The 20616-nt window shown below is 43.8% G+C and overlaps 2 long non-coding RNA genes across 2 annotated transcripts; one reads left to right on the top strand and one right to left on the bottom strand.

The window, feature by feature from the left end:
* Window positions 1-6299: 6299 nt before the first annotated feature.
* On the bottom strand, window positions 6300-10096 carry LOC149919807 (uncharacterized). Its single transcript, XR_016471226.1, has 3 exons — window positions 10008-10096; window positions 9067-9134; window positions 6300-8073 (listed from the first exon to the last, which is right to left on the bottom strand). It is a non-coding gene; the product is annotated as an uncharacterized LOC149919807 (long non-coding RNA).
* On the top strand, window positions 9151-19713 carry LOC149919806 (uncharacterized). Its single transcript, XR_016471220.1, has 4 exons — window positions 9151-10329; window positions 12364-12514; window positions 13094-13217; window positions 19260-19713. It is a non-coding gene; the product is annotated as an uncharacterized LOC149919806 (long non-coding RNA).
* The last annotated feature ends 903 nt before the right edge of the window (window positions 19714-20616 follow it).

Below are 20616 nucleotides of genomic sequence, written 5' to 3'. Positions count from 1 at the left end.
GTGGGCTGTGCAGGGACAGCTGCTGATCCAGGCATGCTTCCCTTCCATCAGCTTTGCTTTGGCAGAGGAGATGGTGAGCAGCTGAGGGCAGCAGCACCACTGTTCAAGTTACCAGAGCTCATCTGACAGTAAGCTCACCCTCTCCTTGTTATTGGTGCTGTCGTTACTCTTATTATTGTTATCATCATCGTATTCCCCTTTTAATTTGACCCAAAGAAACCAAACGTAGCATGTCCTGTGCTTCCCTCTGTAGCAGCCATTCTCTCACCACACATTGACATCTCCCATCTGAGACTTCTCCACTCTGAGACCTCCCCATTCTTAACTTAGGCTATAATGCTTCTGAAATACAAAACAAACCCTCCTAAAGTACAGAGGGTGATTTGAGAGCCCAATAGAAATCGACTACTGATAAAATTTGATCTCAAAGTGCTGAAGTTACTCTGGAAAATATGATGCAACCTTTTAAGCCATTTGGTGGGGCTTTTGAAAATCAGACCCAAACTCAACACTGCAATATTTAGTTAGTCCAGAATAGACTAGTGTGCTAGTTAAATTTGTAAAGTGGGCACACACCTGTAGAAATTTACATAGCCAAGAGATTAAAGCATGTGACAAGACCCACAGTATTGCCATTCCAGTTTAAAATAAGACAAGATTTCCTCTACTATCGAAGAAAACAAGTGAACAGTGCTTTTCTCATTGGGTGCTCCCTGATGCTTGTGATCCAAGGTTTATTCTTGCTGATTATTTCCAAGTCTTTTAACTCTTACATTGAATAAAAGTGCAGAACTGTCACATGTGATGGAAATTACATGTCTGTGCTGTGAATATGACCTCAATCTCAGTCTTGTCCCTTTCCACTGTGTTGGTTTGTCTGTGCTTTGCTCAGCCTGGTAAGACCAGGACTTGTCATCCCTGCCAGCTGGTGCACCTTCTGCGTGCAACACATCAGTTCCCCACTGCTTCACCCCACCTCCTGCCACCTGGCACAGCCGCTGCATCTCCCTCCTTGCCTGCTCAGCACTCCCAGCACTCTCCCCTTTGCACCCTGCCTGTCTGCCAGCCAGCTGTGCCCAAGACTGGGGTCTCACAGCAGGCTCTCCTGCAGGAGAGGTGGCAGCTGCTATGGGGAATTTGACTGCTAAGGTACTCCCACACTCACATATGCCCCATGAACTGTGTTTTCTGTAGGAACAGACCTTCCCCTGTCAATTGCCACATCACTTGACATATTAAAATGATTTAAGACCCCTGTAAGTCAGACAGTAGTATTAAGGTGAAGACTTATGAAGGATAACTAGGTGCCTGGGCTCCCTTGTCTATATGTTGCCTTTGCTACCCTCTACACTGACAGCAATGGTGCAATCATTTGCACTTGCATCTCCTTCACCTTCCACCACCATTTCTGTCTTCCTAGTTCTGGCCCTGTGCTCATATCCCTGTGGCAGCGGTCTCTACCACAGGAACCACTGTGCTCAGTGGGATGAATGATAAATAGGACAGAGAAACTACGTTCGATTAGAAGGATGCTCAGGTAGAGAGAGGTGTTTGTGGGATGTAGGATGTAGGAAAATGGAGCAAGTTGGAAATTGAGCCCATGTGCAGGAGGAGAGGTGGTGAGTGAACTGGAAGAGAGGAGACAAAACCCCATTGCCTGCTTGTGGTCTCCCACAGATTTCAAAATCCTACTACCACCCTCTCTTGTTCACACTCCTCCTGAAATCTATTATCCTTTCCATCACGCTGATGCTGCCCACAGTACTAACAATCCTTTCCATGTTCCCCTTCTTTTCAGCTTTTGGGACTTCCTTCCTTATCCTTCTGCACTGTTGCAGACCTTACCATTCTCACCCTAAAACATACTGACAGCAGGAAAATTGTCCAAGGCTGAAAACCCAAGCTGACAGGGCTGCGACCTGATGCCCGGGAATTTACCTCCCAGGCAGCCTCACACCAACCTCACAAGAGCTGTGGCTGCTCTCACACATCTGTGAGCTGCAAATATCACCCCACCAACTGCATCCTTTGCTGAGACATCTCTATGGGGATGAAAACATGCCCACTTCCTTTATTTTTTATCCCTCCCAAATATCTGTGTTTTTAATTCTACTCCCTTCTCCTTTCACTTCTTTTGCATTTCCTACTTTTGGCCATATTCAGTTTTCACCCAAGCGTGTCTCTTTATCAGTTACTGGGGCTTGGCAGCAAGCTAGTTAATTCTGACTGTCTAAGTGCCCTCATTAGACTTAATCTGAGATTAATGGCTGAGTACAGGAGTTTGCACTACTCAGGCATTGTTTTAAGCTATCCATTGTCTCATGCAGAGACCGTTGCCTTAGTTTTATCAGCTTGTATTCAATGGGTTCTCTCCCAAACCAAAGACTTTTTTTTCCAAAGGAATTCTTACATACTGCAGAATTTAAATATGCCATTTGGGCCACATAAACGTATGTTGGCCAGATGTTTAATATGCCTCTTTCAATGTGTTTTGCTGACAATAAAAGAATAATGAATATTCCTGTAAGACAGTTTGATGTAGATTAGGATACAATAAACATATTTTGGCATTCAAATATTAAAAGCAGCAGAGACAAAAAAAAATGAATGAAGTGTAAATTCTTTTCTTATTTTGCCTCTGTGAACTTGCTATTTTATTCACAGCTCTGACTATAGCACATATTGTGAGTTGACCAGCAATATACTGTAAAAACAAGCAAACACCACAAACCCACCACAATAACTGTCACATAAATAATCTCAAATTATGGATCTTTAGAATTTGCCCTTCTTGGTTACAGTCAGTGACTATCAGTTGCATTCCAGCAAGGCCAAACTTGGTCAAGTACTAATCTGGAGTGTGTATATGTTCTACTCATAGATATGATGACCATTCAGAAATACTGAGACTAGAAGGGAACAGATTCTTCTGTAATTTATCTGTTTTAAAATACTATAGAAGCTACTGCTTTTGTGTTGGTGTAACTGAAAAGCAGCATTAGGCCTAAGATTTATGGAAGCAGTTTAGTATAGCGATAAGAGATTAAAACACACACACAGTTTGTGCATTTGGTAAACTGCTATAAATCCCTAGCACTGCTACCAAAGAAAACCTTCTAGTCTACAATAAAATATATTCTTTTTGAATTTGGTACTAGAAACATTTATTCCTTGCACAGCTCAACCATACAAATAAAGATCTCAGAATGACTAAACCGATTCCAACAGAAAATTGTTGGTATGCAGCGTAGCGTATGTCATATGGAGTACTTCAAGTTATATGCTCAAATGTACTATCAGCCAACATACTGAGAAGCTGGAGTATGAAGTCCTGGTTCTACTAAAATCATAATGTAGTCATGCCACTGTTTCAGTAGTTTGTTACCTGAAAGTCCTCAGCTATATCAGTCCTGGCATCGTCTGGAAAGAATAGACTACAAGAGGAAACCAGTGGGTGGACACTGGTATGTTTGAAATGTACTTTGCAGCTCAGACTGATCCCTAAAGGTGTATTATCTTCCAAATATTTACCTCCTATGGCCTTCCCTTGCAGAAGGGAAGATGAACACAGTGATACAGAGCTATAACCACCATCAAAAGCTGATGTGTTGTCCATCATTGGATCCTCATGCTTTTTGTTAGAAGAAGGGGCACTCATCTGATATCAGGAAGCATTTAAGAAAACAGCAAAAAAACTATTCAGAGGTATGACATAAAAAAGCCCGGGCCTGGACTGAGTGATACAGTATACATAGGTCCTGACATTAAGAGTAGTGAACTGCTTTTTCCAGCAGCTCCAGCAGGAGTGACTTCTTCCCAGCTTCTTCTCACTGTCTGTTCTGTAGTTCTTTTTGTCTATTTTTTTTCCAGCATCCAGCTTTTCTGAGGAAAGACTCCTCTTCTGTTACAAGGTATCACAGTGTACATTAAACACCCAGTCTCTGTTGTGGCACTAAGATCACATGGCAGGCAAAATAAAGGTAAACAGGGGATGAAAATTGAAGTGTTATGTCTGCAATGATACATAGAGATCAGATGTCACTAAAGCTGATGTGACTTGAAGACTTGGAAAAAGCCTGTTTCCCAGAGCTGGGATTTCCCTGCCAAATGTGTAAACACAGAAGACTCTGGTCTCAGCCTGTGCTATATAAGAATATATCATAATCACAATAGCAAAAGAAAGCATTCAGGATACCCTGGAAAAGTGCCCCCAGTAGTAGCCAACATGATGCCCTGCTGAGAGTATGAAGCAGGGCCAGCATGTAACAACCCTTCTCTCGTATACTCTCTCTCTCAGCATCCAGCAAGTTTTGGCTTAAAAATTTCCTGTATAATCCAGCAGAAGAGTTACATCAGGTAGCTTCAGATGTTTGTTTCTTCCAGGATGTTATCTGATTACTTTGGGAACTCAAAAGAACTTGAGCATCCATAAAATTCAGAGGAAAGGTACTCCAGATCACATTATGTAAAGGAGCTGTTTCTTCTCTCCATTTTGAACATCACCTGCCTGCCTTGCACATGAGCTGTGCTGTGATTCCAATACAGCATTTCTGTCCTCTTCTCCAAGCTTAGGTGCAGGAAACCATTTTTTTTGCAGACTTGGCAGTATTATTTAACACACATTAGTGTGGATGATGTGCATTGGAGGTGGTGCTATTTTCATACCACTTCTCCTGAGTTTTCAGTGACTGAAAGGCTTCTGGTCTTCCAGTTCACCCTTTGACCGCATCTGGCTTTCTGTTTTTCAGGATGGATGGTCATGATGCCAAGTATTCCTGGCATAAGGTGTGGTCCAACTATAAAAAAAGAATCCAAAAAGAGCCTGCTATGATTTTCTTTCTTCCTCTGATTCACAGTCGTGTTTCATTTTGTAAGCTGAAGCCCTGAAGTGACAGAGGAGGTTATTCAGGGCCATTCCATGGCGAGGCAGCTGAGTAGAAAGTATGGTTTCCAGTCTTACTGTCAGCTGTGCGTGCTGACACATGACTGTCTCACCAGCATGAAGAAGTCATGTGGCTCCACCAGCCTTTTCACTGTAAAGAGAATGGAATAGATAAAGCTGTGTGCAAAACTGCACAGTACAGCCTCCTTCCCTCCACTGTACTGCTCTAGCAGTGAGTGTAAAATGACACTAAACACCTCCATCACCATGTTAGGATTCCTCTGATTTTCTGATAAAGGCTCTTGGTATTTAAAAATGAGTCCTTATGTATTACTCCGGGCTCAACTCCCTGAGATTCAGTGCTGTTTATTGCAGAAGTGCAAGCGCAAGCTCAGGTCTGCTGACACTGCTGCAGTGTCTAATGAGATGAGCACACTGGGTTGTGCTCTCCAACATCCACGTGTGCTGCCTGATTCAGTTTAGGCAGTGACCGTGGCAAAATATCTGATAGTAGAAATAATAGCAACAACAGTGCATCAAAATTGGGGTTAAACACTTCTGTTTGGTGTGTTGTTGTTTTTTTTTTTTTCATTTGCCCTCCTTTCAAACCTTCTCCTCACAGAGATAAATTATCCCTCTTTTCCCCATGAATACCCTGCTCCATGCAATGGAGATGCACCCTATGCCCAACAGGATGCTTTACAGGGACCCTAAGCCAGTCATCCCTATTCACAGCAACATTAAGTGGGGACAGTCAAGAAAGGGGGAAAGAATATGGTGGAAAGAAGAGTTGGTAAAGGATGTAGGATTTTCTCCGTTCCTGAATATTTAGGAAAATATATAAATATTGAACTGACAGGGATGTTCTACAAGTTTCAAATATAAAATGCAAGATTGCTGCACTGAGAGTGAGTGAATGAAAGAGGGTTGTATATTTAATGGCTGAAATACTGCCAGTCTCTCTCCCCCGCCTCGAAATATGTTCATGATGCCGAGACATAAAGTTCAGTGTTTCATTCCATCTCAATAGGGATTTTATGACTAAAGTGCCGAGGATAAGAAAAGACCAATTTGTAGTTTTATTGATCAGGCTAAAGGTCAGGGACAGACGTGTAGGTCATGGTGCTTCCTCTGAACAGACAGAGGACCGAGCACCAACCTTCTGAAGGCTGAAGAATGAGGTAGGGAAGGGGGGACTTACAGTGATGAAACATGACAGCTGAGATGTCAATCATGACCAAATTGGACAGGCTCAGAGATAAGAGGTCTCACAACAACCATAACTTTGCCCCCGTGCTTGCATGTTCTGGCAGAGGGACTTGTACTACATGTTTGCTCAGGCTGTCATGTGGTGTATGGGCAAACGCCAAGAAACAATTTAATATAATAAAATCATAATTCATGCTGACAAAGTTTATGAGATCAAGTTTCCCAGTCCTAGCTGAACCACAAAAAGCATATACTGCCACTACAGGCATTTTGGCTGAAACAGTAGGGACTTCTGCTGCATGGAGATAGCACGGAAGGTATTTGTCATCAAGGCCCACTCTGGGTTGGCTGCAACAGTAGAATAACACAAAAGTACATTGATTCATTGTCAGGAATTTACACTTTAAACTTAAAATGTCATGAAATGAAATGGTTTCCACAGCAATGTCAGTTTTTCTCCCCTACTTATATTAATTTTGTCCTCATTTGCCCCCGTGAATCACCACTGAAAGCAAAGATTGGTCTCTGTAGTATATTCTGTTCCGGGTGTCACTGTGTTACTTTTGAAGTCTAAACCTGTTTTGCAACTGAGACGGAGCTTGCTGTAAAAAAGAGATAATCCAACACAATTTTAATTAAAAATGGGTGTATGCTAACTTTTTTTCCTGCTGATTCTGAATTTTGAGAAGGAGCTGCTTGTGTAATGGTGGTGGGACCCATCCATCTTCTGCCCTTAGTTTGCTTCTTCCAGGACTGCTGTCCCAAAGCCCTGAAGCCAACCCAACCTTCATTCTTATGGCTGACCTCATTCCTGTGAGAAGACCCTTATTAAGCAACCTGTGGCCTTCTCTGCCTCTTAACCCAATTTTCATCTCCTTCCTTACCCCACAAAGTTTAGCAGTAGGAGGCTATCGCACTTTCCCGCTATTTAAGGTACACGCAGGCCAGGTAAACATTAATGTAGGTGGCTTAATTTAGGCACTGTACTTATTGATTTCCCTTCTTCAGATTTAGTCTGTACAAAGCAAAAACGGAGGTTTGCTTTGTGCTAATTTTAATCTTTGGGTACAAAGTATGGAGGATTCCAAACTCACAAGTGACGGACTAACATAGCTAACCTATCTGAAGAGGTAAAACTTCATCCTAAGCTTCCCTTCCCTGCAGTAGGCTGAAGGCAAATTAAGCCTGAAAATAGGCAAGGTTCCAAGTCCCTGAAGGAGATATTTCATTCTTTTAAGTACAAACACTTGGGATAAATCCCACCACCCAGATTGTCAGATGGTTTGATTAATATCTCACCATTTCACTACATTTATAATGAAGAAAACAATGCCAGTTACCAGTGTGGGCATTTCTTGGTAGCTGATCCTGGGTAGTGGCAGGGAAGGCAGACAAGGTGTACTGGTATCCCTTTGAACCCTGTTTTCTCAGATTTTGGAATTAATGGAGTGGTAGTTAAAGGCGCTGGGAAGCACAAGTTTAGTTATGGTATATGTTACATGCCAAGTATTTCAAGGGACTGAGATAGTCTAGCATACACACTAGGGCGTACTTGCAAAAACTGCATGTGGAAATGGAGAATAGGTTTACTTTCATTTACCCATTCTTAATCTCTATAATTGGTTGACTTTTTCTTTGCACATTCCCTCCTCATCCTAATGGCTACTGAGGGCCAAGCAGAATCTAATTTCATTCACCCCCAGTCAATTTCCTCTTCTATCTTTTCACGCTGTTCTTCGTTCCTCTATTTGTTGATAAGCTGAAGAATGAACTTCATGGTGGATTCTAGCAGTACTGGTATATGAGGTCTGTTGTCTGGAGGCGATGTGTTGCTTAGCTAGTTACATAGCTGCTACACAGCTGGGTGGCTTCCAGATGGCTGCTGCAGTTGAGTCAACCAGAGCTTCTTCTGGCAATGGCAGTTTCATTGTGGTCAGCTGGGAGATTCATAAAAGCACAGATGCCTTGTTGAAGAGCTCATTCTAAAGAAAGAGGTGCAGCAGTTGTGATTAGACGAAGTAGAATGAGGTTGAGATACGTATCTAAACCTCAGTAGCAATTTTTATGACCGACAGAGTTGAAGACTTCAGTGCAACTCCCAGCACTCACCTCCCTGTGATGTGTATTGTTCCTCTGGTCCATGGTGCTAGAGAACTGGCCTAGCATCACGTAACAAGGAGTGAATAGCCTAGGCTCTGCGTGTATTTAAATTACAGCCTTAATGCTCCATTAGCGTGCACTTCTATCACCTTCATTACTTATATATTTAAGCGTTGGATAAATGGGATGTTCTAGTAGGGAAGAAGGAAGGGTCATATTTATTTAGTGTAATATGAAAATATGAGAGGAGCAGAAAATAGAGAGCTGCTAGCAACTACACCTAGCATTTTACAGCTGAGGGGGTTTGCATCTAACAGGCATATTAGATCACATCAGATCTCATAATTTACTAACAGCAGTGCCAAGGAGACATTCCTTGGGTGAAGCCAAACAGTACCTGCCATGTCTGTACTGTGTCATATTGGGGAGTGAACTTGGTGTTGATGCATGGGATGACAACAGCAAAAAAAGAGATCCTGAGCTGCAGTCAATACTGGAGAAAGGTAAAAGGCAGAGATCATTATAGGGAAAATGCAGGGAGGGAAAGCTGGCGGACAAGAGGCAACCAACACCAGTTTGATTTAGAAAAGCTGAGACAATAGGGCTGCCTCACATACCCAGGCAAAATCTTTGTCTCAGCCAGAGTGTACGGGTATGAGGAAGCGCTCCTTTTGATCTCTGGCATATAATTGCTAGTTGGGGACAATGTGAAATATTACAGTGAAATTGGGCAGAAAGATTTCAGCAGCCACATAATTAGGGACATGACTGAGAACAGGATGAGATCCAAGAGAGCTTCTTAGGGAAGAAGATGTGTTTAGGGCTAGATCAAGATAGGATTATGGATAAATCCAAAATTAGGAATATACTCTGACCTTCCAGTTGCCATGAATCTCTCAGAGCTGAAACTGGAGATGATGTTTTGCTAGCCAGGAAGGTGTAACTGGGAGAAAGGTGGAAAAAAGGTACACTCAGACAGGAAAGCTGAACTTCCTATTTTATTTCAACCCACCTCCAGGACATAATTTGAGATACATTTGCACCACTAGGCTAGTTCTATAGGAGTCTACTGGGGAACCTGTTGATTTGCTACAGGATCTGCTGTGGGTTTTCTGAGGGCTTCCAGAGCCATTTCTCATTTCTGCTGCATGGCACAACTCTTGCTTTGGAAGCTTTGATCAGATTTGTCTGTGTGGGAGCACATGGGAACTGCGTGAAGGGAACTAAGGTCGGGAGGGCCTTGAGTGGGCTGCTGACAACTTTTGCAATGAAGATGGTGTGCTACACAATCCTCCCATAAGGAGGGCCACAACAATGACCCAAGGGATGGAACACCACTCGTACAAGGACAGGCTGAGAGAGCCGGGGTTGTTCAGCCTGGAAAAGAGAAGGCTATGGGGAGAGTCTTTCGGTACCTAAAGAGAGGCTAAAAGAAAGAAGGATAGACTCTTTAACACGGTGCCTGGTGACAGGCCGAGGGAAAATGGTTTCATACTAAACGAGGACAGATTTAGCCTGGATCTGAGGAAAAAGCTCTTTACAATAAGGGCACTGAAGCACTGGCACAGGCTGCCCAGAGAGATGGTGGATGCGGGCACCCATGGAGACCTTCAAGGTCAGGCTGAATCGGGCTCTGAGCAACCGGACCTAGCTCTAGGTGTCCACATTCATTGCAGGGAGTTGGACTAGATCACCATTAAGAGTCCATTCCCCACAGGGGACACACCTAAGCCTCCTCTTTCAGGACCTGAACTGGGGCTATCACGCAAGCACAGGCTGCAGTGTGATGCCACTGCTCCATCCCCCCCAGACCCACCAAGGCCAAGGCCAGCCTGCTCAGACAGGAGGACTGGATCCGCTGCCCCTCTCGCTGACCGGGCAGAAAATGGCCGCCCCGCGGGCAGGTCGCGCAGCCGCTGCGGCCATCGCTTCTCTCCACCACCTTTTCCGGAGGCGCCGCGGCGGCCGGGCCGCGGCCGGCAGCTGATCGTGGCCGGTTTCCATGGCGATTGCGGCGGGGGAAGGGGAGTCGTCTGCGGAGACGCGAGGGAGAATGGGGGCGGGGAGAGATGGTGGAGGGATGGCGGCGCAGGGCGGAGGCACTGCATCCTCCAAGGAGCTGTCATGCGGCCGGCTTGGTAAAGACACAAGCTTCTCCTTATCAAATATTTAGGAGGTCAGCCCAGCTGCTTCCTCTGGTGGCAGCCCCCACGGTGCCCGAAGGGTGCGCCAGGTCGTCTCAGAAATGCGGTGGGGTGCAGGAAGGTGCTTGACTAAACAGCAGAGGCTGAGATGCTGCAGAGCTGCGGCTGGGATTCACAGGCAAAACAGACTGCCTGTGTCAATACAGTCTTCAGACTGGAGTAAGTTCCAGAGTTCAGAACAGTTGTTACCATATAGAAAAGTGTTCATCACCATGGTGACCGAGCAATGCAGCATCTTCCTGGGAAATGAAAGCGCCAGGCCCAGGGATCTGCTGTGTGTGGCCAGTGGGTTAAATGCAGCTGTCTTTACCTTTTGAAGCCAAGGATCACAATTTGTGTGAGAATTGTATATACGTCCATGAAATGAACAAGTTGAAATCAGACAAGTGTCTACCCATTAGCTATACATAAAAAAGATAGACACCACAAGGGCACACTGGTGTCCACTGCAGGCAGTGTCTTCCAAAAAGAGTCTTGTAAAATTGGATGCAGCAGCAGGGAACTCTAGCTGTAGCGTAGACTTACTATTCACCAGTTTTCATACAAGCATCCTGAACTGGGAGGGAAGAAAATCAAACCAAGCAAAAAATACCCAACCCTCTGGATTCTCTTTTATTCAGGTCTCCCTAGAGGCACGTGCAGGTTGGCTGATTTTAGCCAAGCTTCAGTAGTGGAAGATTTCTGAAGCATTCTGAGAGGAATTTGTTGAAGATGAGAGAGGTTTTGAGTTCAAGAACTGCTTGCAAAAACATCACTCATGAATAGGCTACACATGGCATGTTCATATAGGCAGATCAGTGCTGTACTGTGGGTACTTCAGTGTGCACCAGATGAGCTGGTATATTTGTGTTTACCCATGCAGGGACAAGAACTGTGGAAAGAAATTAGCCGTATTAACATAGCATGGCATTGAAGTTAATCAACCTTGTTCCTGAGTAGAATTCACAGGGGTTCAAATCTGTGCACAGGTGGCTGTATTTTTTCCAGTTCTGGAGTTATATGGGGCAGAACTATCCATGGCCAACTCTAGGCACATACAAATTAGGCAGTAGCTGCATGAGGTAATGAAATGCTTCTGACACTAGTGTCAACTCTGTCAGAGTAATGGAAAGCCAGGCTGGCAGCATCACTCAGAGAAGGGCCAAGATGTGTAAATTTATGAGGGCTGAGGTTACTGGCATCTCATAATCTTCTTTCCCTTCCAAGTCCATTTTCTTTTTCTTTCTGTTTCCTCTTCTTGCACAGGACTAGTCCCTCAAATCCTTACTTCACAACAGAACTTTACATACACTCCTTAGAATTCACCAACCACAGCTGGCACTCCACCTCTATACTGTCTGATGTAGCCACATCTTTTGAGACCCTCAGCTCAGGTTTGCTTGCCGTTGTTAATCGTGCAGAAATTGCACTCCCTGTCAACCCTGTTCCCTTCTCAAGGCACAACGGGAATGGCAGCAGCAGCTGAATTACCTGGCTGCTTTTCAGAAGAACATATCCCAGAGCAAAGTAAGGCAGTGGCCTCAGCCACTCAATGTAATTAAACACAAGCATCATATTTGTGTAGCTTGTGCAGTGGCAACCACAGCAGTTATTTTCATTCAGCTGAAAGGTTTAGAAGGCAGGCCTGTGGTATTTCACAAAAGATCCTCTTTGCAAGCAGTTCCTTAAGCCATTTCATTGAATGAAATACATTCGTGGAGCAAAAAGTGCTGGGGTGGGCCAGGGATGGAAACAGAAGAAAAACATGCTGGATAGAACCACATCATTTCTGGCTGTGGTTCAAAAGTAGCTTTTGGAACAGGACCTGATATACTATTAGGGTGAAAAAGGCTTTTAATACATAGTGCTTTGGCACCCAGATAGCATCTCTGATTTTCTCTTTCTCCCTGGAGAGGCAATGTATTGTCTTCCCTCTACTTAAAGGGAGAGGGGGCTGTTTGCATTGATAGGTCACTGTTTCTGTTGCAGGTGAAATGAAGAGACTGGCTAATTCATGCACACAGGCAGGAGCATATAGCACTGTACTGTCAGCCATTACAGGAACCTGCAGCAAGACCAGCTGGAGCGAGGCAGCTCTGAACAGTTCACACAGCACTTTGAAGCAAACCTCTGTGTCAAGGTTAACTGATAGAATGATGTTGGTAAAGAAAAGCCCATCAGAAAGTAAGGGAAAAGCAGAATTAAAAGACAATGGGTGTGACATCTTGGCTGCTCTACATCGCTCTATATTCTCCTGGAGCAATGGTAGGGAGAGAAAGGGTGTAGCCACAGTATTGTGGTGTCCCATCTATTCTGGGCTCTAATGTACACAACATGCAACCAGTGGTGATATTGCCAAAGGGAGAGTAGCAAGCACAATCTGGGACACACAAAAGGGAAAGAGCGATCTCTCACTATCTCTTATGGTCTCTACCTGTTACACTGGAAGTCCTAAGAAACCCAGAACCCATGTCATGATCTGCTGAAGGGAGCAGCAGGATTAGAGAGCCTAGAGTTAGAGATCCTGGAATTCAGAGTTGGATACTGCTGCCAAGGAGCCACAAGAGATTTAGTAATCACTCTGTTAGTGCAGAACAGTACCACCTGAGCCTTACACAGCGCTTTTCATCAAGAAATCTCACGCCCACATCATTACTGCTAGATTTTGGTTGTTTTTTGTTTGTTTGTTTGTTTGTTTGTTATTTTTGGGGTTTTTTAGCTTAGGAAACAGATGTGCAGAAGGTGAGCGGAGTTGTCCAAGACTGCCCAGTAAACTGGTGGTAAAACAGATAGGAAACCTGATGCCTCCCACTGCCAAATGGAATTCACTTGTCACATACAAGGTAAGGAAACATAAGGCTGCTGTCTTCCTCTCAGCCTTTCTGAGATAAAGCAAAAAGCTCTCTCTGAGGATACTGAGGTCTCCTTTGCCAGGATAGCAGATGCTTGCGCTGTGTGGGTCCCATGTCCTATGTGGATCACTGTCCAGACAGCATGTCTCACTCTGCAACTTATCTGAAGTATTTGTTCCTCACGTGGGATGGCAAGTGGTGGAGAGATAACTAAATCGATCTCCCTTTTAGGTCTTTTCCTGGGACTTGGTATGTAGGTTCCAGATGGTACCAAGCCCCTGCTGCTTGGATCTGCACAGAAAACTGCTTCTTCCTCTGCCTATTTCACAACATATTTGGCTCTCTGTCGGTCGGTTGCTATTTGTACAAATTAAGCTGCACTGCCAGGAACGTTTGCAAACAGTGAACAGGAAAGTGGGATGCACAAGGCAAGTCAAAATAGGTCTCAAATCTGGCAAAATGCCTGCAGGTACTTATAACATTTGACTTACTGCATCCCATATATTACACACCCACACACTCATTCATCCATCTTTCTCTTGCCCTCACGCCCACACATGCTCACCCTTCACAGGTTCATTCACCTTCTCTTCTCCCTTCCCTGCTTTCGCTTCCAAACAGTTATTCCCACACATAAATTCACCTCTGACACTCTTTGTTCCCAATATACAAACACACACCCATTAATGAATGCTGGAGTGCAGTGTCTGTGGGTGGAATATATACATTCATACAGCAGACTATGCTGTAATCTTACACCTATGCTGGGAAAAATCCTTTGGGATTAGTGAGCTGAGAGCTCTGATTACTCTCACTTTTACATAAAATACCACTGATCCAGTTTATGGGGCTGGTGCTTTCTGTATTCCCCTGCTTCTTCAGGGACACCTCCCCTTTCTCCTCATCTTCCTCTTCACTCTTTCTCCCTCTGCTTTCCCCTTCCCACACTACTCTCCAAGACCACATGGGTTCAGAGAGCTTGCCCATCCCCATCTTTCCTCATGACCTAATGCTAGCTCTGATTATCTCACAGGCACAGTGAGCAGGGGTGAGCAATGAGCCAGCCATTTGGTGGTAGGACGTGGTGCAGGAAATCCTGCAAGCTGTGGTGAGGTCAGAGGCAGAGTCGGTAAACGGCGGGGCAGACTGCCCTGCCATCCAAGCAGAGCTGAGTCCGCCTGGCATCGAGCCTACCTCTAATGGAATGTGACCCACCGTTGGGAATGAGCTCATCTGTAATCCACTTAATTGAGTTTTATGAGCAGGGCTCTCACATCAGGGAGCCAGTCTGCCTTCTTCCAAGCACTTGCCCTCCTTTGGTTGCCGCTTGGGAAAGGAAGGGGAGATGTAGGCAGCGCTCCACTCAGCTATCGTTTGCCTGCTTTCTGACTTTCTCCCTACTCTGGGGTTACAGGGAGCTGGACATACATGCTTTTCAGGAGGTCTGCTGCCTCATCGTCTCACATTGTTTGCTTTTGCTGCAAATAGTGAAGATCAAACATCCAGGTGAATACTGGTGATCCGATCTAGACTCACAGCTTTTTGGTCTTTGTGACAGTTGGATATTCAGAGGAGAGGTGTTGCTGTGCTTTATGAATCTCATATACACATGTACAAGTGAGGCTCTGGTGAGGCCTCACCTCAAGTAATGTGTTCAGTTTGGGGCATCTCAGTGCAGAAAGGGCATTGAGATGCTGGAGCAGATCCAAAGAATGGCAACAAGGCTTGTGAAGGGCTTGGAGAATATGCCCTATGAAGAGCAACTGAAGGAACTCGAGCTATTCTTTCAGGGGATGAGGAGGCTGAGGGGAGACCTTATTGCTCTCTCCCAATACCTGAAAGGTGATTGCAGTGAGAGTGGGGCTGGTCTCTTCTCACTGGTGACAGGTGACAGGATGAGGGAAAATGGCCTCAAGTTGCCCAGAGGAGGTTTAGGTTGGGTTTTAAGAAGAATTTCTTTACAGAAAGGGTTGTTAAGCACTGTAATAGGCTCCCCAGGGAGATGGTTGAGTCACCATCCCTGGATGTGTTTAAAAACAGTTTGGATGTGGTGCTCAGGGACATGAGTTAGTGGTGGGTTGTTAGAGTTAGGATAGTATGGTTAGATTGTGGTTGGACTTGGTGATCTTTAAGGACTTTTCCAACCTGAGCAATTCTATGATTCTATTATTCTATGAACCATTTTACCTGGGGAATCCAAGTGGGATAGGAAAAGAGCCATTCTGTTCTCACTTCTGCCTTTTGGTCTGCAGTAGTCAAGTGGTGGTGCTGTCATCATCCCACAAGAGCCTTTGTTTACATTGTACTGTCTTACCATCTTTGGCATCTGCCTCATCTCTTGTTTGTATTCTTTGAGTTGGTCACAGAAGGGCCAGCAAACAGAGAGATCTGTCTGTTGTCTGCCAAGGAATTTGCAAGCTTAACTGGTGGAAAATGCAGCCTTTTCTCTTACTGAAGCAAAACAGGAGGAGAAAGAGAAAGCGAGGGAAAACCTTCTCCTTAAGGGAGCATTGCTTTCCTTGGGAAGGGACAGTAGAGACCCTCTGGCATGTGTCATTTGGGAAGTATGTCATCCAGTGCTGGCATAAAAGTCTATCTTTGAGACAAATGCTGGATGAAACTCCTGCTGCTTTTCCATCACTTCTGGTCTACCCTGGAGGGAAGTAACTTTGACATGGCTTCAGATCTAACATTACACCCACATTACAGAGCAGTAGCTCAGCAGTTCCAGGAATCCACAGCTTTAAGGAAGGCTACGATATATGGAAGGGAAAGTGTGCATTAACAGAAAGATTGTAACAGACTTATGCTCGGAACAGCAGTGTCAACCACTGTACATTACATGATACTTCAGCTGTTTCTTAAAATCCCCAGCCACTACAATCATGGGATTACATGATAATAAAAGATTTCATTTTTGTAAATACGAATTTCTACTTTTCAGAGTTTCAAACAACACTAAAAGAATGAGCCATATGAAATCTGAGGACTCAAAACCCAGCAAGGATATTAAAAGAATGGAGATTATAAATATGCATACATACATACATACATATTTACATATATGTGTTTTGCACTGCTTGATTTTGAAGCCAATCTCATGCAGAGATGCAATGATTTTCCACTGATGTCCTGATGCTGAGACACTATAATGACTTCAGAATGGTTCATTGCAGCTGTGCTACAGCTGGAGCATACATTTTCTTCCCTTCTGCTTTCTGAAGTTAAGCACTTCTTAAATCAGCTGTTACTTCTAAGGAGGAAGTCTTTTTGTCTTGTGGGCACCTAGAATGTGCATCTAGCTAGGTCAGCAATTCCCTCATCTTCCTTTTTCTTTTCATATCATATTCTTGCAAAATGAGCGTAGTAGGAATGCAGGATTCTTCTGTACCCAGTACCTCACCTTTGCCTCTCCCTTCTGTTCCAGCTCCCATGTACACATACACTTAAGCAAGGTCTTTACCGTAATGACTCCACTACTCTTCTAGTAGCAACTAGAGACAAAATCTGTCAGAAGTCATTGCCAAAAGACTGGTAGGCAGTTGGACAAACTTAGACACAGACTGCCTTAGGGTGAACAAAGAGACTTTTTTCTTCTCATAGCAGTTACTGCAAAATCTCAAAACAGTCATCCCTAAATTATATGAAGTCCCCAAATGGCCGTGCAATCTGGATAGGGGTAACACTCTCCCAGTGAATCGATGCTGGAAATATCTTCTCCCAACTTAAATGCTTTCCTTTGCCATGTCCTGTTACTGCAGAAGTCCTGACATCATGTTTGATACTATTTTATCCCTTGAGTAGTAGTTAGCTTCAAAAAATGGCAGGAGACCCTCAATATTGCCTTCGGCTCTCTCTATTTATGGAATCTGCGCACAACATATGGCACATGGAGAAAGGAAGAGCTGTTAAAAAGATGAAAGCTGTTCCACTCGATGTGGTTGTTAGGAGCCATTGGAGTATGTCATTGATGGGAGCAAAATATTTTGGGATATTTGTACTTGATGGCATAAATGTTTTTTTTTTTAGAGAAGTTTTGTAAAAATCATTTTTTGAAAGAGCAAACTGTCCAAGAAATTGCTTCTGTTATATCTCAGAGCACTGGCAATGTCAAAAGTTTCTGCAAAGTTCTACACGGTGTTTCACTCCACTGCTGCTTCAAACCCAAGAGAACCCTGTGTGTCCCAGAGCTCTTTTCCTCCTCATCCATAGATTTTGGCCTCATAAATGGTACCGACAGTCTCCTTTTTGATGTTCAGTTAGCAATGGGGGCTATCTTGTTTATCCATGGCCAGAAATCTTGAAGTAACCAAGTCAGAAATAATTACTGCTCTTTCTTCTTCCATCCCCCATTAAGTTTCTTCCTTCCATGGCAACTGCCCAGATTTGTTGGTGGGGCTGAATTAAAAGCAGGAGACAGATTGGATTGCTGACATGGGCTGTGCTGTGGAGGTATTTACTACATCAGCCATGGAAGGTCATGCAACTCGCCACTCTCCTTAATAAAAATCTGGCTTGGCTCTTCAGCATAGCCCCATCCATTGAGCTCTTCACACACATCTATAAAACACCCACTCACATATATGCTTATAAACAAGCAAACAAATCACGGCACCTAAAAACTAATTGAACAATTCCTCCTACAGCCTTGGAAGAGAAAAAAGAAAGGAGGATGTCGTTTGTTTCTATTTCAGAAATATTGAAGTGCTGCTTAACTGCTATTGTGACAGAAAGATAGATAACTAGGTTGATTCGTCAGAAAAGAAGAAAGTATGGAACATAGAGAGACAACGAGGGAGAATCTTTGTCACTTGGCTTTCTGTCAGCTTGATTAGTGGCTTTTTCCTGAATACCAATGGAATGGCCTCTTTGGGTCAATCTCATTAGAGATAAAGGTAAAAGAACTGCAGGAAACCACATTGAGCTCTATCTAGAAAGTTTGACAGTGAGGCCTCTGCTCAGTCTTGGAGGATCAGCAAGGTCAGGAAGCAACTGAGAGGAATATGGCAGTGACAACAGCTCCACTGACCAAGCGACCTGTGGCAAGCTCTGATCAGCTATGCACAGAAATGGTTTGTTCCTAGTGACAAACCATTGGCCAAGACACCACAAGGAGATGCTAAGCAGACAGCTTTCCAGCTGAGCTGACTAGCCCACAAGTGACTTTCTCCTGCAGGTCCTCAGAGACTTAGCACTGTGAAGGTGATTCTAAGAAATAAATATCTCTCACAATCAGCATGTAGGGTTTTAAGGTCAGTGGCAGAGCAGCAGAAATGACATCTAAATAACATTCAAAATAACAAGGATCCCCAGTGTCAGGATATTTGATGTTGTCAGGGAGAAGGAGAAAAGTCTGCAGCTGCTGAGAGCAGCAGAGCTAGTCTCTTGGTCTGTTTTGTGGGGAATATTTTCTATGTGGCAGATACCAGGTGGCTATCAGATATCTCAAGAAAGGGGACAGGGCAGCATAGGCCACAGTTTCAGAAGTTTGTGTTCCGTGTTACGCTTGTATTTGCTATATGCAACAGCTGAATTTCTCACTGTAGAAAGGGGCTTAGTGAGCTTGGGTCTTGCTTGTGAAGTGCTCTCTTATCCTCTAATGAATGCCAGTTTTATAAACAGCCTTACAGACAGGATTGTGGTCACTTGGCATCTATTTCAGAGGGCATGAGTATGTGGTGTGTGGGAGAAGTTTGCAGCGCATCTGCTCCTGCTCTGTCAATTCTGTGGACAGAAAGAGGCTGACATTAACGCTCACTGTATGGATTTTGCAAGCTCTGTGGTGATGTGTGCTTCCTGCAGTAGATTAGAGTCAATTTCTGTCTTGTCAAAAGTGGTTAGACATAGTCCAGTTTTGTCATATGCTTGGGTTTAGATATTTGTGGGTTAGCTGAATGCTGGGCTGATGCTGTTAGAAAACCACTACTTTAGACTTTCCATAGGACTACAGACTAACAAGGGTCAGAAGACTGCAAGGCATGGGTATTTCACATGCCCTGTTTAGTGCTGCTAATGTACATGTACTATCCGCAGGTCTCACTGCCAGGAGCTGGAGATACCACATTCCCACGACACCTGATTGCAATTCTTCAAGCTCTGGGCTTTCACACCTTTAAAATGGGATCCAGTGTCTCCTGTTATTTGCCTACATCCATCCACTCCAGTTGCCTGTGATCACAGTTGGTTCTGGCTCAGCAGGCTTCCTGTTGGGAGCCGTATGGTTCTGCTCTGATAACAGGTTCTCAAAGCAAGATATTGTTAATTTGAACACAATCATAAAGTATGAAAGGAAAACCTCTCCTCTAGTCTCTACTGGTAATATGACAAATGTTTTTGCTCACCCAAGCACTCAGTGGAGCCTGTCTTCTATGTGTTTCAGCTCCACAAAGGTACTCCATTTCCCATATCTCCAAGGAGGTGCTTTTTGATCCTTTGGCCCAAATTCTCAGCCAAAATCCCCCTTACAGCCTAGAAGTAGCATTTTCCCAGGGATTTTATCAAGTTACTGCATGTTAGTGACTAAGAGTGCATATATAAAGCTAAGACAATACCTTTGAAGCTGGTTTCCTGATTTATTTATTTATTTATTTAATATTTTCTATTCCTCTTCAGTTTTCCTTTATAACTTCCCATATGGAGGTAATGAAATTATTGGCAGCCCAATATAGCCCTGCAAAACTTCCTCTTTTGCTAGTCTTTAGCATCACTGATGAACTCCTGATCCTTTACAGCGTTTTTGTTTTAGTGTTTGTTATGGTTATAGCGTAATTTAGTGACTGGAAATCAGAATAAGGTTATGAAATTCACTTTTGCTGAGTTCCCCCAAAGCTATCATCAAACTCCCCATCTCTGAATCATTGACATACAAGAGAACTGCTCAGTGCTGCATCCCCTAATTCTTACTGTTATCAGTCTCCATTGTGTAAAGAAGCTCACAAAGGCAGACATTCATCTAATATTCCCATTAGAACAATCCTACTAATACAAGTGATTTAAGTGTAGACTTTTGTTGTAGAAATAATAGCTTAAGTGGAGGTGGAACCTCCTCTATACATCTTTCTTTTTTTTCTTTTGATATCTAGGGCCTACACTGTGTGATATGTCACAGGGAATATCGGTGTAACTGCATATTGTAATTTGCTTGCAGTAAGTGTCGTTCAGTGTATCAATGAAATATGTGACAGTGGTAGGAACATGGAAATAATATGTTTTTATGATCTAGCAGACTTTTTTTTTTATCAAGTTGTTTGAGTTTCATTTGTTAGTGGAGTAATACCATCACAAGAAACACTGCATAACCAATACTGCATCCAAAGTGAAAGTGTTACTTAAAACTTATTCTTTTTAAAAGAAAGTCTTCCCAGAAAAGGCTTCTTTGTGTGAGCACACA

This window comes from Phasianus colchicus, chromosome 1 (genome assembly GCF_987193195.1).
Source record: "Phasianus colchicus chromosome 1, bPhaCol1.hap1.1, whole genome shotgun sequence".
NCBI lineage: Eukaryota > Metazoa > Chordata > Aves > Galliformes > Phasianidae > Phasianus > Phasianus colchicus.
The sequence above is the reverse complement of the archived record's forward strand: the minus strand, read 5'-3'. Positions and strand labels throughout refer to the sequence as shown.